This window comes from Aquarana catesbeiana, linkage group LG04 (assembly GCF_042186555.1).
Source record: "Aquarana catesbeiana isolate 2022-GZ linkage group LG04, ASM4218655v1, whole genome shotgun sequence".
NCBI classification, from domain to species: Eukaryota; Metazoa; Chordata; class Amphibia; order Anura; family Ranidae; genus Aquarana; species Aquarana catesbeiana.
Genome location: NC_133327.1, coordinates 588,338,976 through 588,351,541, shown reverse-complemented (window position 1 = coordinate 588,351,541; position 12,566 = coordinate 588,338,976).

The window sequence follows — 12,566 nt, the reverse complement described above, 5'->3', positions numbered from 1 at the left end:
AACATGTTGGTTTGTTTTAAAAACCTTTGGTAAATGCACATGTGATTGTGCAGGTATAAAAAAGTGGCTTACTCAAGAATGTGTGGATTATTGTCTCAACACTACAACACTTTTGGGGTGATGTAATAGCTGTTTTATGCAAAAATGGTGGTTATTTCCTAAGGGCAAATCCTCATTGCACTACAAGTGCAGTTTCAGTGCAGTTGCAAGTGCACTTGTAGTGAAATGTGTTTTTGCATTTAGGAAATACCAGCCAACAGTGCTTTGTATAAGGTTACCCAATCACGACATTTTCTGCACTCAAAACATTTATGTCAGGGTCAGCTAAAACAAACACAAGCAGTAAATGTCCATAAAGAATTTCTTTTTTTTTTTTTTATTATAAAAAGGCTTCACATATTGTCTGGCATATTGATAGCCCCCCTACCCGCAAAGAACTCCAGGTAGTGTAACCGGACATCATGGGCACTCAGGGAGGGCAAGCCAGGACAGCCACTTTCAAGCGTCGTCAGTGTGGTTTGATGTAGGATTCCGGCCTCAGGCCCAACTGAGCCAGCATAGTTGGCCGAATGTTTCCGTAAAAAGTTATGGAGAACACAGCACGCAAGTATTATATGGTTCAGTTTATACTCCGCCATATGAATAGGTGTCAGAAATAGGCGGAACCGGCTGGCCAGGATTCCAAATGTGTTCTTCACCACTCTTCGGGCTCTGGCCAGCCGCTAATTAAAAACCCTCTGTTCCGGGGTGAGGGTCCTCATTGGGAATGGCCGCATCAGGTGGTCCCCCAGCGCAAATGCTTCATCAGCAACGAATACAAATGGGAGTCCTTCCACATTGTCCTCTGGAGCTGGCAAGTCCAAGCTGCCATTCTGGAGACGCCTGTAGAACTCCGTCTGTGCGATGACTCCACCATCGGACATCCGGCCATTCTTCCCCACGTCCATATACAAGAAGTCGTAATTAGCCGACACCACCGCCAACATCACTATACTATTAAACCCCTTGTAATTATAATAGTACGACCCCGAGTTGGGTGGTGGGACGATGTGGACGTGTTTCCCATCAATTGCCCCTCCGCAGTTAGGAAAGTCCCACCGCTCGGCAAAGTGGGAGGCCACAGTCTGCCATTCCTGTGGCGTGGAAGGAAACTGTTGAGGAAAAAACAATAAACATTACTATTTTTACTCTGAAACATGGCAAGCAGATTAGACACAAACATTATGGGGCAACCTCCAGATAGCATTTATTAAGGGGAATTTAACAACACCAAAGTATAAGGTACACTTATCATATTCCCCCTCCCCCCCCCTCTCATGGGCCATTTCTAACATTATAGGGGGTGTGTGTAAATCTTGGACAGGTAACCCTCTTCACTTCATTGAGAGATGAATGCCTAAATAATGGGGATTACTTGGAACAGCCCCTCCTTAGTTACACTATTGGCAGACCACTGGACAGGTAAGAAGTGTCTGAATACAAAGATATAAATACACACTGTACACATTTGAGGACATTTGGACATTCTGCTATTACCTATCAAGATAATAATAGGATACAAAAACTTTAAACAGTACCATTGGAAAGTATACAGGCAGGCCCTTGCACTACATGCTTTGGGGAATTCATCCATAAATCTGACCAGTAAAGAGGTGGGTATAGTGTGTATGGGTTTGGCAAAGTCAGCAGATAGATGATTGAGGTTAGATAGAGAATTGGGATCAGCTGACTTAGCAGTTGGGGGAGGGAGGGTTACTAAAAATTATTTGGGGACACCACAAGAAAAAGCCTCTGGCACTCTGCCTGAATTTAAAGAAAAAATAACATTTCCAAACATTTTAGGGGGTGTTTGGGGTAAAGCACTACTATGGAGCTGATAAAATACATTGTTAAGTGACTACATGAGGTGAATATAGGGCAGGAGACACCATGCTGGGGAGGTTATTGAAGGGCAAATATGTATGAAGGACCTAAAATAATAATTACATAAAAATCCAGCATGCATGAGAACAAAGGGGACATTCACAGCATATTACAATCATGGTCATTAGGGAATGAGGAAAGAAATACAAGATATTATCAAACATTCAATACAATAAAATGTGATATTAAAGGATAAAAATCTTACCTTCATATACTCCTTCTGCAGGACCTGGATGATGGCAGAACAGGTCTCTGGGATGATGATAACAAGAGCCTGGGGGGAGATGCCTGTCGAGAACTTTAAGTCCTGCAGGCTTCTCCCTGTGGCCAAATACCGCAAGGTAGCGACCAACCTCTGCTCCGGAGTGATGGCTTGCCTCATGCAGGTATCCTGCCTGCTGATATAGGGGGTCAGCGAAGCCAACAAACGGTGAAACACGGGGTCCATCATCCTGAGAAAGTTCCTGAAATCATCAGGATTATTCTCACGGATCTCACGGAGCAAAGGCATATGAGAGAACTGGTCACGCTGAAGCAACCAATTCTTGGTCCATGAACTCCTCCCCACCCTGTTCATGGACTGGACTTGTGTCAAGGTCAGAACCCCAACACCAAGCCCCCGCACAGCACGAACTCTACGAGGAGTACGCATACGAAACATGGCTAGAAAACGGTCGGCTGCTCAGAACGAAGTAACAGAACGCACTGAAGAACAGCAAGGCCTGTGAAGAGCGACCTGAAAAACAGTAACGATCGAACAAGAATACAATGACTACCTAAAGTCACGCGGAACTTGCTGCACGCACTGAAGAGCAGATACAAACCCACAAGCACAAACTGAACGGCAGAAAACGATCTGAAAACCACGAGTCTGAAAAAGCGCGAATCGTCTCTCACCAAACTTTTACTAACACGAGATTAGCAAAAGGAGCCCAAAGGGTGCCGCGCTTGGTTCTGAACCGGCCTTTTCTAGTTTTGTCGTACGTGGTGTACGTGACCGCGTGGTTGGCGATCGGAAATTCCGACAACTTTGTGCGACCGTGTGTAGGCAAAACAAGTTTGAGCCAACATCCGTCGGAAAAAATCCTAGGATTTTGTTGTCGGAATGTCCGAACAAAGTCCGACCGTGTGTACGCCCTATTATAGGTGTTTTTGCTCACCCAACATCACATATATCAGATTCATCAGCCTGTGAATTCGGCAGAAGTTTATTTTATTTTCACTAGTTTTAGAGGACTACTTGGTCTTAATATACATCTTTTGTGATATTTTGTTCACGTGATCCAGGAACATTTTGAACACTTTATTGTACTTTTGCACATCTATATTTATATTGAATATTATTTGACTCCACGTGGAGATATATATATTTTTTATTTTTTCAACGATATATTTTTTTATATGTTTGGTATTTAATCACAGTGTCTTTACAGTGATATTTATTTTTGCGCAAGATCACTTTATACAGATTTTACATGTTTTTGTGTTTTGTGATACACATTTAGGTTTTACTGCATTATATACACATTTTATCACTTGATTTCTGTCACTAGCCACATTCACTAGTTACTCCTAGTAGTGCGAGGGATACTTTTATTCCCATCTTTATGTAGAACAACAATTCTTTTGAACTTCCAGTGACCAGTAAGAGAGTGAGAGCGATGACACTAAATTTAAAACACCTGCTCCCCATTCACACCTGAGACCTAACTAATGAGTCACATGACACCGGGGAGAGAAAATGGCTAATTGGGCCCAATTTGGATATTTTCACTTAGGGTGTACTCACTTTTGTTGCCAGTGGTTTAGACATTAATGGCTGTGTGCTGAGTTATTTTGAGGGGACAGCAAATTTACACTGTTATACAAGCTTTACACTTACTACTTTACATTGTATCAAAGTGTCATTTCTTCAGTGTTTTCACATGAAAAGTTAAAATAAAATGTTTACAAAAATGTGAGAGGAGTACTCAATTTTGTGAGATACTGTATGCATGTAAAATCTGCAGCTGTGTCCTACTTTTTTGTGCAGCACACATTTTTGTATGTAGATGCAGCTGAGTGTATGGGCTCATTGATTACTTTAGTGCTGTGTTACAAAACTTAAGCCTCGTACACACGATCAGATTTTCCGACGGAAAATGTGTGATGACAGGCTGTTGGCGGAAAATCCGACCGTTTGTATGCTCCATCGGACAATTGTTGTCGGATTTCCCACTGACAAATCTTGGAGGCTTTAAAATTTTTCGTGGACAATGGTCTGTTGTCGGATTTTGCGAGCGTGTGTACACAAGTCCGTCGGACAAAAGTCCAAGGTACAAACACGCATGCTCGGAAGCAAGGACGAACCAGAAGCAGTCAATCTTGTAAACTAGCGATCGTAATGGAGAATTAACATTCGTGACCTGGCAAATTATGAAATCTCGAAATGCAGCGCACAAGTCTCTTCTTCTTTAATAGGATAATAATGAAGCTGCTTTTTAAGATCAAAGATACAACTATGTTGGTGTCCCTTGTTAATTTTACATTGTATTGTTTAAAATGTAACTGCCTACTCCCAAACTGATTTGAAGGAAAACACAAATATTATTCTACACAGCTTTTTTTATTGTACATTAAAAAAGGAAAACAAATAAAATTAGACATGCTATCTGCCAATAGAACTTAACCAAAAAGTGCATTCTATGCATCCAAAAATATAGAAAATATACCAAATCAAATCATTATTCAACCAAAATATAAAATAAAAGCCTCATGCATGTGTCGTGCTTCTTAATATAGGGGGTCAACAATGCCAAGAGTTGGTGAAAGCAGGGGTCCGTCATCCGGAGATGATTCCGAAAATCATCTGGATTATTCTCCTGGAGCTCCCGAAGCAAAGGCATATGACATAATTGGTCATGATTAATAAAGCAACCAATTTTTGGTCCAAGAAATCCTCCTCCTGTTCCTGGACTGGACTTGGGTCATAGTAATAACTCCAAGGCCAATAATAACACGTTATCTCCTCCGATTCCGCAACATGGTGTCAGGGCTGGGCTCAGCCCTTCCTTCTCTGAGCTGGCCGCTCGGCTGTCCGCTAATTGCCAGGTCCCATCTCTCTCCACAGTTACCCAGCTGTTGTTGATTCTGCTCATCAGTCCTACCTACTTAAAGTCGTCCAGCTCACTTGATCTCTGCCTTCGCCTTTGTCAACTTCACAGAGACTTTCTCCTGCGTTCCTGTTGAAGACTTGCTCGGCTAACGTTACTTCTGGCTCCTGATCCTGCTTGCTGTACTATTATGTTTATCTCTAGCTCTCTGACATTTGCTTGGCTGACTACCCGATCTGGTTACTGAACTCTGGTTTGTTTTGACTACGCTTACTCTGTTTACTTTATTATTATTATTATTATTATTATTATTATTATTAATTAAACAAGTGTGATTGATTTAACTATACTTCAGTCTTGGTCTGATTCATGGTTCCTGATGGTAGAGCTGGGCGATTTTCTCAAAAAAAAAAATCTGTGATTTTAAAAAAAAAAAAACTCGATTCACGATTTGAATCAAGTTTTTTTTTTTTTGGACACCGCGCTGATCCTGAGGAGCTGTGGGCAGGAGTTTTTAGGCGAGGCCGCGGCTTCGGCCTAGTCCGCGGCTTCCGACCTCGCAGACTAGGCCGAAGCCGCGGCCTCGCCTAAAAACTCCTGCCGCAGCTCCTCAGGACCGGCGCCGTGTTAGCGCCGGTCCTGGTGAAAAAAAAAAATATATAAAAAAATCGATTTGCTAAAATTTTGAATCGATTTGACCTCTCAATTCAAGATTTAAATCGAGTTTTTCCCCAGCCCTAGGCGAAGGCCACGAATTCAGAAGATACAGTCAATCCACTTGTTGGTAATATTTTTTCCAGATTGGATGAGCAAGATCAAAGCATGGATCAGTTTGCCATAGCATTACAAACGCTCCTGAGTCGCACGGCTCACCTGGAAACTCCCACTGTGGCTGCTCCGGTACAAACTGAGTTGCATGCTGTCCCTGCTGCTGCGCCAGTCTCTGTGCAGGCACCCGCCTCAAGTATTACCTCTATAAAAGGTATGTCTGGTTCCGCTCCGCTTCCCCAGCGATTTGGGGGCAATCCAGTTCAATGCAGAGGGTTTCTCAGCCAGGTTGAGATTTACTTTGAGATGCTGCCCCAGGCATTTCCCATGGCAAAGTAGGTTTCGTGATATCTTTGCTTTCTGCTTTTCTTTGCCTTGGCCTGGGCAAACACTCTATGGGAGATGCAAAAACCTGTTGTCTTGAGTTACCCTGACTTTGTGGCCTCTTCTAAAAGGGTATTTGACGTTCCTGCACGCTCCACTTCTGCTGCCAAGTGCCCCATGTCCATCACCAGAGTACGAGAACTGTTGCTGACTACACCATTGAATTACGTACTCTGGAAGCAGAGGTTGCATGGAACAATGAGGCCCTTGCGGCTGCTTTTTCTCATGGTCTCTCGGATTCCATCAATGATGAGATAGCAGCCCGAGATTTACCCACTGAGCTGGAGAGGTTGATCACGTTTGCCATCCTCATTGACTCCAGACTCAGAGAAAGACTCTCTTTTAAGGAGCGCTTGCGGAAGCCTCCTGTACGTTTGCCTCCGAGCTTTGCAGTCCCACCCGTGCCTCCCTCACCTCCCATGCCTCCTGGTACCGAGTCGGTCAGTGAAGATGAACCCATGCACTTGGGCTTCACGCGTCTCTCTGTGGATGAGAGAGCCTTTAGGAGGAGGGGGAGATTGTGCCTTTATTGTGGCCAGGCAGGTCACTTTTTGAAGTCTTGTCCTACCCGTTCAGGGAATGCCCGAACCTTGAGGTCCAGTCATGGACAGACCTTAGATGGCGTTGTTTCGTCCCCAGTTATCCAGAAGGATAAGCCCCTGGTTTCGGTCACCCTTTCTTGGGCTGAGTCGTCCATCGAGATACAGGCTCTAATCGACCCTGGGGCTGCAGACCTGTTCATTGATGCTGCCTTTGTATCACAGCACTCGATTCCGCTGCAGCTGCGTGACACTCCACTTGCCATTGAGGCTCTTGACGGGAGACCTCTACAGTCTGCCCATGTGACTCATGAGACGGTTCCATTGTCCATGGCCGTAAGGGCTCTTCACCATGAGATAATCCAATTCCAAGTTATTTCCTCACCTAAGTTTCCTCTGGTTATTGGTTATCCTTGGTTACAGAGGCACAACCCCTCTTTTGATTGGCTCCATGCTGAGGTTCTCTCCTGGTCACCACAATGCAGTGAGACATGCTTCCAGAAGGTAGCCAAGGTCCTGTGCACCTCTTCACTCTCCTCCCTGCCGGAGGAGTACCGCAATTTTAGCGATGTCTTTGACAAAGGTCAAGCCATTAGTTTGCCTCCACACCGGCCTTATGATTGTGCAATTGACCTTCAACCTGGTGCCATACCCGCTCGTGGCCAGGTTTACCCTTTGTCGATCTTGGAGGATAAGGCCATGGAGGAGTATGTTGCAGACACACTTTCTCGAGGTTTCATCTGCAAATCCTCATCTTCTGCTGGTGCTGGTTTCTTCTTTGTGAAGAAGAGGAGCAGTGAACTGAGACCTTGTATTGATTATAGGGGTCTCAATCGTTTTACGATTAAGAATGCCTACCCGATTCCGTTGATTACAGAGTTATTTGACCGCCTCAAGGGAGCAACTGTTTTCACAAAGCTTGATTTGAGAGGGGCATACAATCTCGTGCAGATTAAGGAGGGCGACGAGTGCAAAACTGCGTTTAATACCAGAACAGGCCATTATGAGTACCTCGTAATGCCTTTTGGCCTTTGTAACGCCCCGGCAGTTTTTCAGGAATTTATTAACGATGTCCTCCGAAATTTGTTGCAGTTATGTGTGGTGGTTTATCTCGATGATATCCTCATATTTTCCAAGTCCCTGGAGAGCCACCACACAGATGTCTGTCTTGTGCTTCAGAAACCAAGAGAGAACAATCTCTATTGTAAACTGGAGAAGTGCGAGTTCTATCGTGAACAGGTTAAATTCCTGGGCTATGTGATTTCCACTGCTGGTTTTTCGATGGACCCAGAGAAACTTTCAGCAGTCCTACAGTGGCCCCAACCCGTGGGTTTAGGTCCTCTGCAGCGTTTCTTGGGCCTTGCCAACTATTATCGGAAGTTTATTCGTAACTTCTCGTCTCTGGTCAAGCCCCTGACTGATATGACCAGAAAGGACGGTAACCCAAAGAGTTGGTCTCCGGAGTCCATTAAGGCCTTTGAGAGTCTCAAGGCTGCCATTGTTTCTGTTCCTGTGTTGGCACATCTTAATCCTACGTTGCCTTTTATCCTAGAAGTTGATGCTTCTGAGACTGGAGTTGGCACCCTTCTGTCTCAACGTCCTAACTCTGAGATCCGTGTGGCTACTTTTCCAAGAAATTGTCACCTGAAGGGTGCAATTATGAGATTGATGACAGAGAGCTGTTGGCGATCACTTTAGCCCTGAAAGAATGGAGACATCTCCTTGAAGGTACCACTGTGCCGGTTCTCATTCTTACCGACCATAAGAATCTCACATTCTTGTCTGAGGCTAAGCGCCTCTCTCCCAGAAGGGCAAGATGGGCTCTTTTCTTGTCGAGTTTTAATTACATTGCCTCATTCTTACCCGGTACTAAGAATGTAAGGGCTGACGCCTTGTCACGACAATTTTCCTCCACTTCCAAGTTGGTGTCAGTTCCGGTTCCTGTGATTCCTCCTGATCGTATTCTGGCTACGGTTCGCACCAGTCTTACTTCTCCTTTGGGTGACAAAATTCTTGCTGCTCAGGTCCACGCTCCTCCTGAGAAACCTTGTGACCGCTGCTTTGTCCCAGAGAATCTCCGTACTGCCGTGCTCCAGACTTACCATTCTCCCAAGGCAGCTGGCCACCCTGGGAAGAATCAACTCATTTGGGCCATTTCCCAACAATTCTGGTCACCTAGTGTATGGGCTGATGTAACTGCCTTTGTAGCTGCCTGTTCCATGTGTGCTCAGAGTAAGACTCCACGACACCTTCCAGTGGGCCTCCTACAACCCATAAACAATGGAGAGAGGCCCTGGACCCACCTGTCTATGGATTTCATTGTGGAGTTACCCAACTTCCAAGGCAACACTGTTATCCTAATGGTGGTTGACCAGTTCTCAAAGATGTGTCATAGTATTCCACTTAAGAAGCTGCCTACTTCTAAGGAACTGGCTTTCATTTTTGCTCGGGAGATCTTTTGCTTACATGAGCTACCCAAGGTGATTGTCTCGGACAGGGGTAGTCAGCTTGTCTCTCGATTCTGGCGAGCCTTTTGTGCACACTTGGGAATTCAGCTTGCTTTCTCCTCTGCGTATCACCCGCAGTCTAATGGGGCCACAGAACGAGCCAATCAGTCCTTGGAGCAATTCTTATGTTGCTATATTTCTGACCATCATAACAACTGGTCAGACCTATTACTGTGGGCAGAGTTAGCTCACAACAGTGCCTTGAATTCTGCTTCCCGATTGTCCCCGTTTATGGTGAATTATGGTTTCCAACCTTCCATGTTGCCTGACTTGTTTGTTCCGCAGAGTATTCCTGCATTAGAGGAGCATCTCCATGGTCTTCGTTCCACTTGGGCACCAGTTCAGGAGGCTTTGCAACATGCTAATGATAGGTACAGACTCCATGCTGACCGCAGACGCCTGCCTGCACCTTCCTACCAGATTGGGGACAGAGTCTGGCTGTCGTCTCACAACCTCTGACTTCGTGTTCCTTCTTTGAAGTTCGCACCTCGTTTTATTGGGCCTTTCCGTATCCTTCGCAGGATTAACCCAGCGGCGTACACCTTGGACTTTCCTCCTAGTATGCGCATCTCAAATGTTTTTCATTATACAAAAACATATTTGGTGGCCACACCCTAAAATGCGTTTAAATTCAAGATGGTGCTGCTATAAGACCAACAAATAGTACGAAACAGATTACAGCGCACACATTCAAGAATGACATTTCCTGCAAGGCTAGTTAAAAACACCTGAACATATTCAAAAAATTTTTTTTGAGTTTGGCTCCCATGGTTGAGACGCAGGATCTTTCATTCTATTACTAGGGTAGGACCCACTAATTTTGGGTACTTTGTTGCAGTAAGTGGACTTAGCACTATATGACCATATAGTGTGACCAAACCCCCATATTTTTTTTTTAATATGTTCAGGTGTTTTTAACTAGCCTTGCATGAAATGTCATTCTTGAATGTGTGCACAGTAATCTGTTTTGTACTTCAAATGTGTTTCATGTCTCCTTATTGAAACCTTTGGTCTGCAATCGCTTTACCACCTCGGTACCACGTCCTCACCCTATACAGGTTGAGTACCATGAGGAGTATGAAGTACAATCCATTGTTGACTCCCGTAGGTTCCGTGGGCGCATACAGTACCTGGTGCATTGGAAGGGGTACGGTCCAGAGGAATGCTCTTGGGTCTCATCCTCGGATGTACATGCCCCTGTCCTCCTCTGTGATTTCCATAGATGTTTTCCCCTCAAGCCCGATGGTCCTCCGAGGGGGAGGGGTCGTTGAGGAGGGGGTACTGTCAGGGCAGTGCTCAGCCCTTCCAGCCCCTCAGCTGTCGGCTAATTGCCAGCTCCCATCTCTCTCCACAGTTACCCAGCTGTTGTTGATTCTGCTCGTCAGTCCTGCCTACTTAAAGTCGTCCAGCTCACTTGATCTCTGCCTTCGCCTTTGTCAACATCACAGAGACTTTCTCCTGCATTCCTGTTGAAGACTTGCTCGGCTGACGTTCCTTCTGGCTCCTGATCCTGCTTACTGTACTACTATGTTTATCTCTGGCTCTCTGACATTTGCTTGGCTGACTACCCGATCCGGTTACTGAACTCTGGCTTGTTTTGATTACGCTTACTCTGTTTACCTTATTATTATTATTAAACAAGTGTGATTTAACTATACTTCTGTCTCGGTCTGATTCATGGTTCCTGATACATGGCTGGTTGACGAACGGCCGTTCAGAAGCAAACTGAAAAGTGTGAAATGAAAAGCGTGAAATGAAAAGCGCAAATCAATACTCACCAAACTTCTACTAACACGAAATTAGCAGAAGGAGCCCAAAGGGTGGCGCTAAAGAGCTGGAAAACTACGTAGTATGTCATTATGTTCGTGTTTGTTGGCTGACAATTCCTTGCCATTTGTATGCAAGACAAGTTCCTGGCCAACGCCCTTCGGACAAAAGTCCGAGGTTTTGTCTGCGGAAAATCTGATCGCGTGTACGAGGCTTAACACAGCATTTTTTTCCCCCATGTGAATGATCTCTAAATCTGAGGAATGGCTATCTGTGTGTTTCCTTTAACCACTTACCCAATGGGCACTTAAACCCCCTTCCTAACCAGACCAATTTTCAGCTTTCGGTGCTCTCACATTTTGAATGACAATTACTCAGTCATGCAATACTGTACCCATATGAAATTTTTGTCCTTTTTTCACATAAATAGAACTTTACTTTGGTTGTATTTAATCACCACTGGGTTTTTTTTATTTTTTGCACTATAAAAGAAAAAATAAAAAAAATTCTGTAAAAAAAATGCATTTTTCTTATGCCCTGTACACACGGTCAGATTTTCCGATGGAAAGAGTGCGATCGGATTGTGTTGTGTTGTCGGAAATTCCGATCGTGTGTGGGCTCCATCGGACTTTTTCCTTCGGAATTTCCGACACACAAAGTTTGAGAGCAGGATATAAAATTTTCCAGCAACAAAATCTGATCGTTTAAATTACGATCATGTGTACACAAATCCGACGCACAAAGTGCCACGCATGCTCAGAATAAATTAAGAGACGAAAGCTATTGGCTACTGCCCAGTTTATAGTCCCGGCGTACGTGTTTTACGTCACCACGTTCAGAACAAACGGATTTTCCGACAACTTTGTGCGACCATGTGTATGCAAGACAAGTTTGGCACAAAATCCGTCGGAAAAAATCTGGTGGATTTTGTTGTCGGAATGTCCGATCAATGTCCGATCGTGTGTACAGGGCATAAGTTTCTGTTATAAAAGTTTGCAAATTAGTAATTTTTCTTCATAAATTTTGGCCAAAATTTATACTGTTACATATCTTTGGCAAAAATAACCCAAATCGGTGTATATTATTTAGTCTGTGTGAAAGTTATCCACTTAAAATGGATGTAAACCCGAATTTTTTTTTTGGATATCCTACTGTAGAGTATAAGATTTCCTATCATTTGAGCCCAGTCTTGCCACACAGAGTTAGTCCATCTCTGAGCAATCCTCTTTTATTGTTCAGTGAGAAAAATCTTGATAAACTGAGAAAAACTTTGTCAAATACTCCCCCTTGCTGTGAGTGGCAGCCTAAGACACAGGCATTATTTTTAATTCCCTCCCCCCACTCCTTTCTTCAGCAGCTCTGCAAGGATTGGTTGTTCCACACCTCAGCATGATTTGGCATGCTGAAGTCATGTGGTTACTTTCCTGTCTTTTCACTGGATGTTACAGATCATAACAGAAGTTCAGTGTTAGAAATACACAGGAGAAAATGCATATTGACAAGGAGTGTAGAGGTGGGCGGGGAGTCTACTGACATCACGACTCCACCCACCGAGCTCCAGACAACAGACCCACCCACAGAATCTG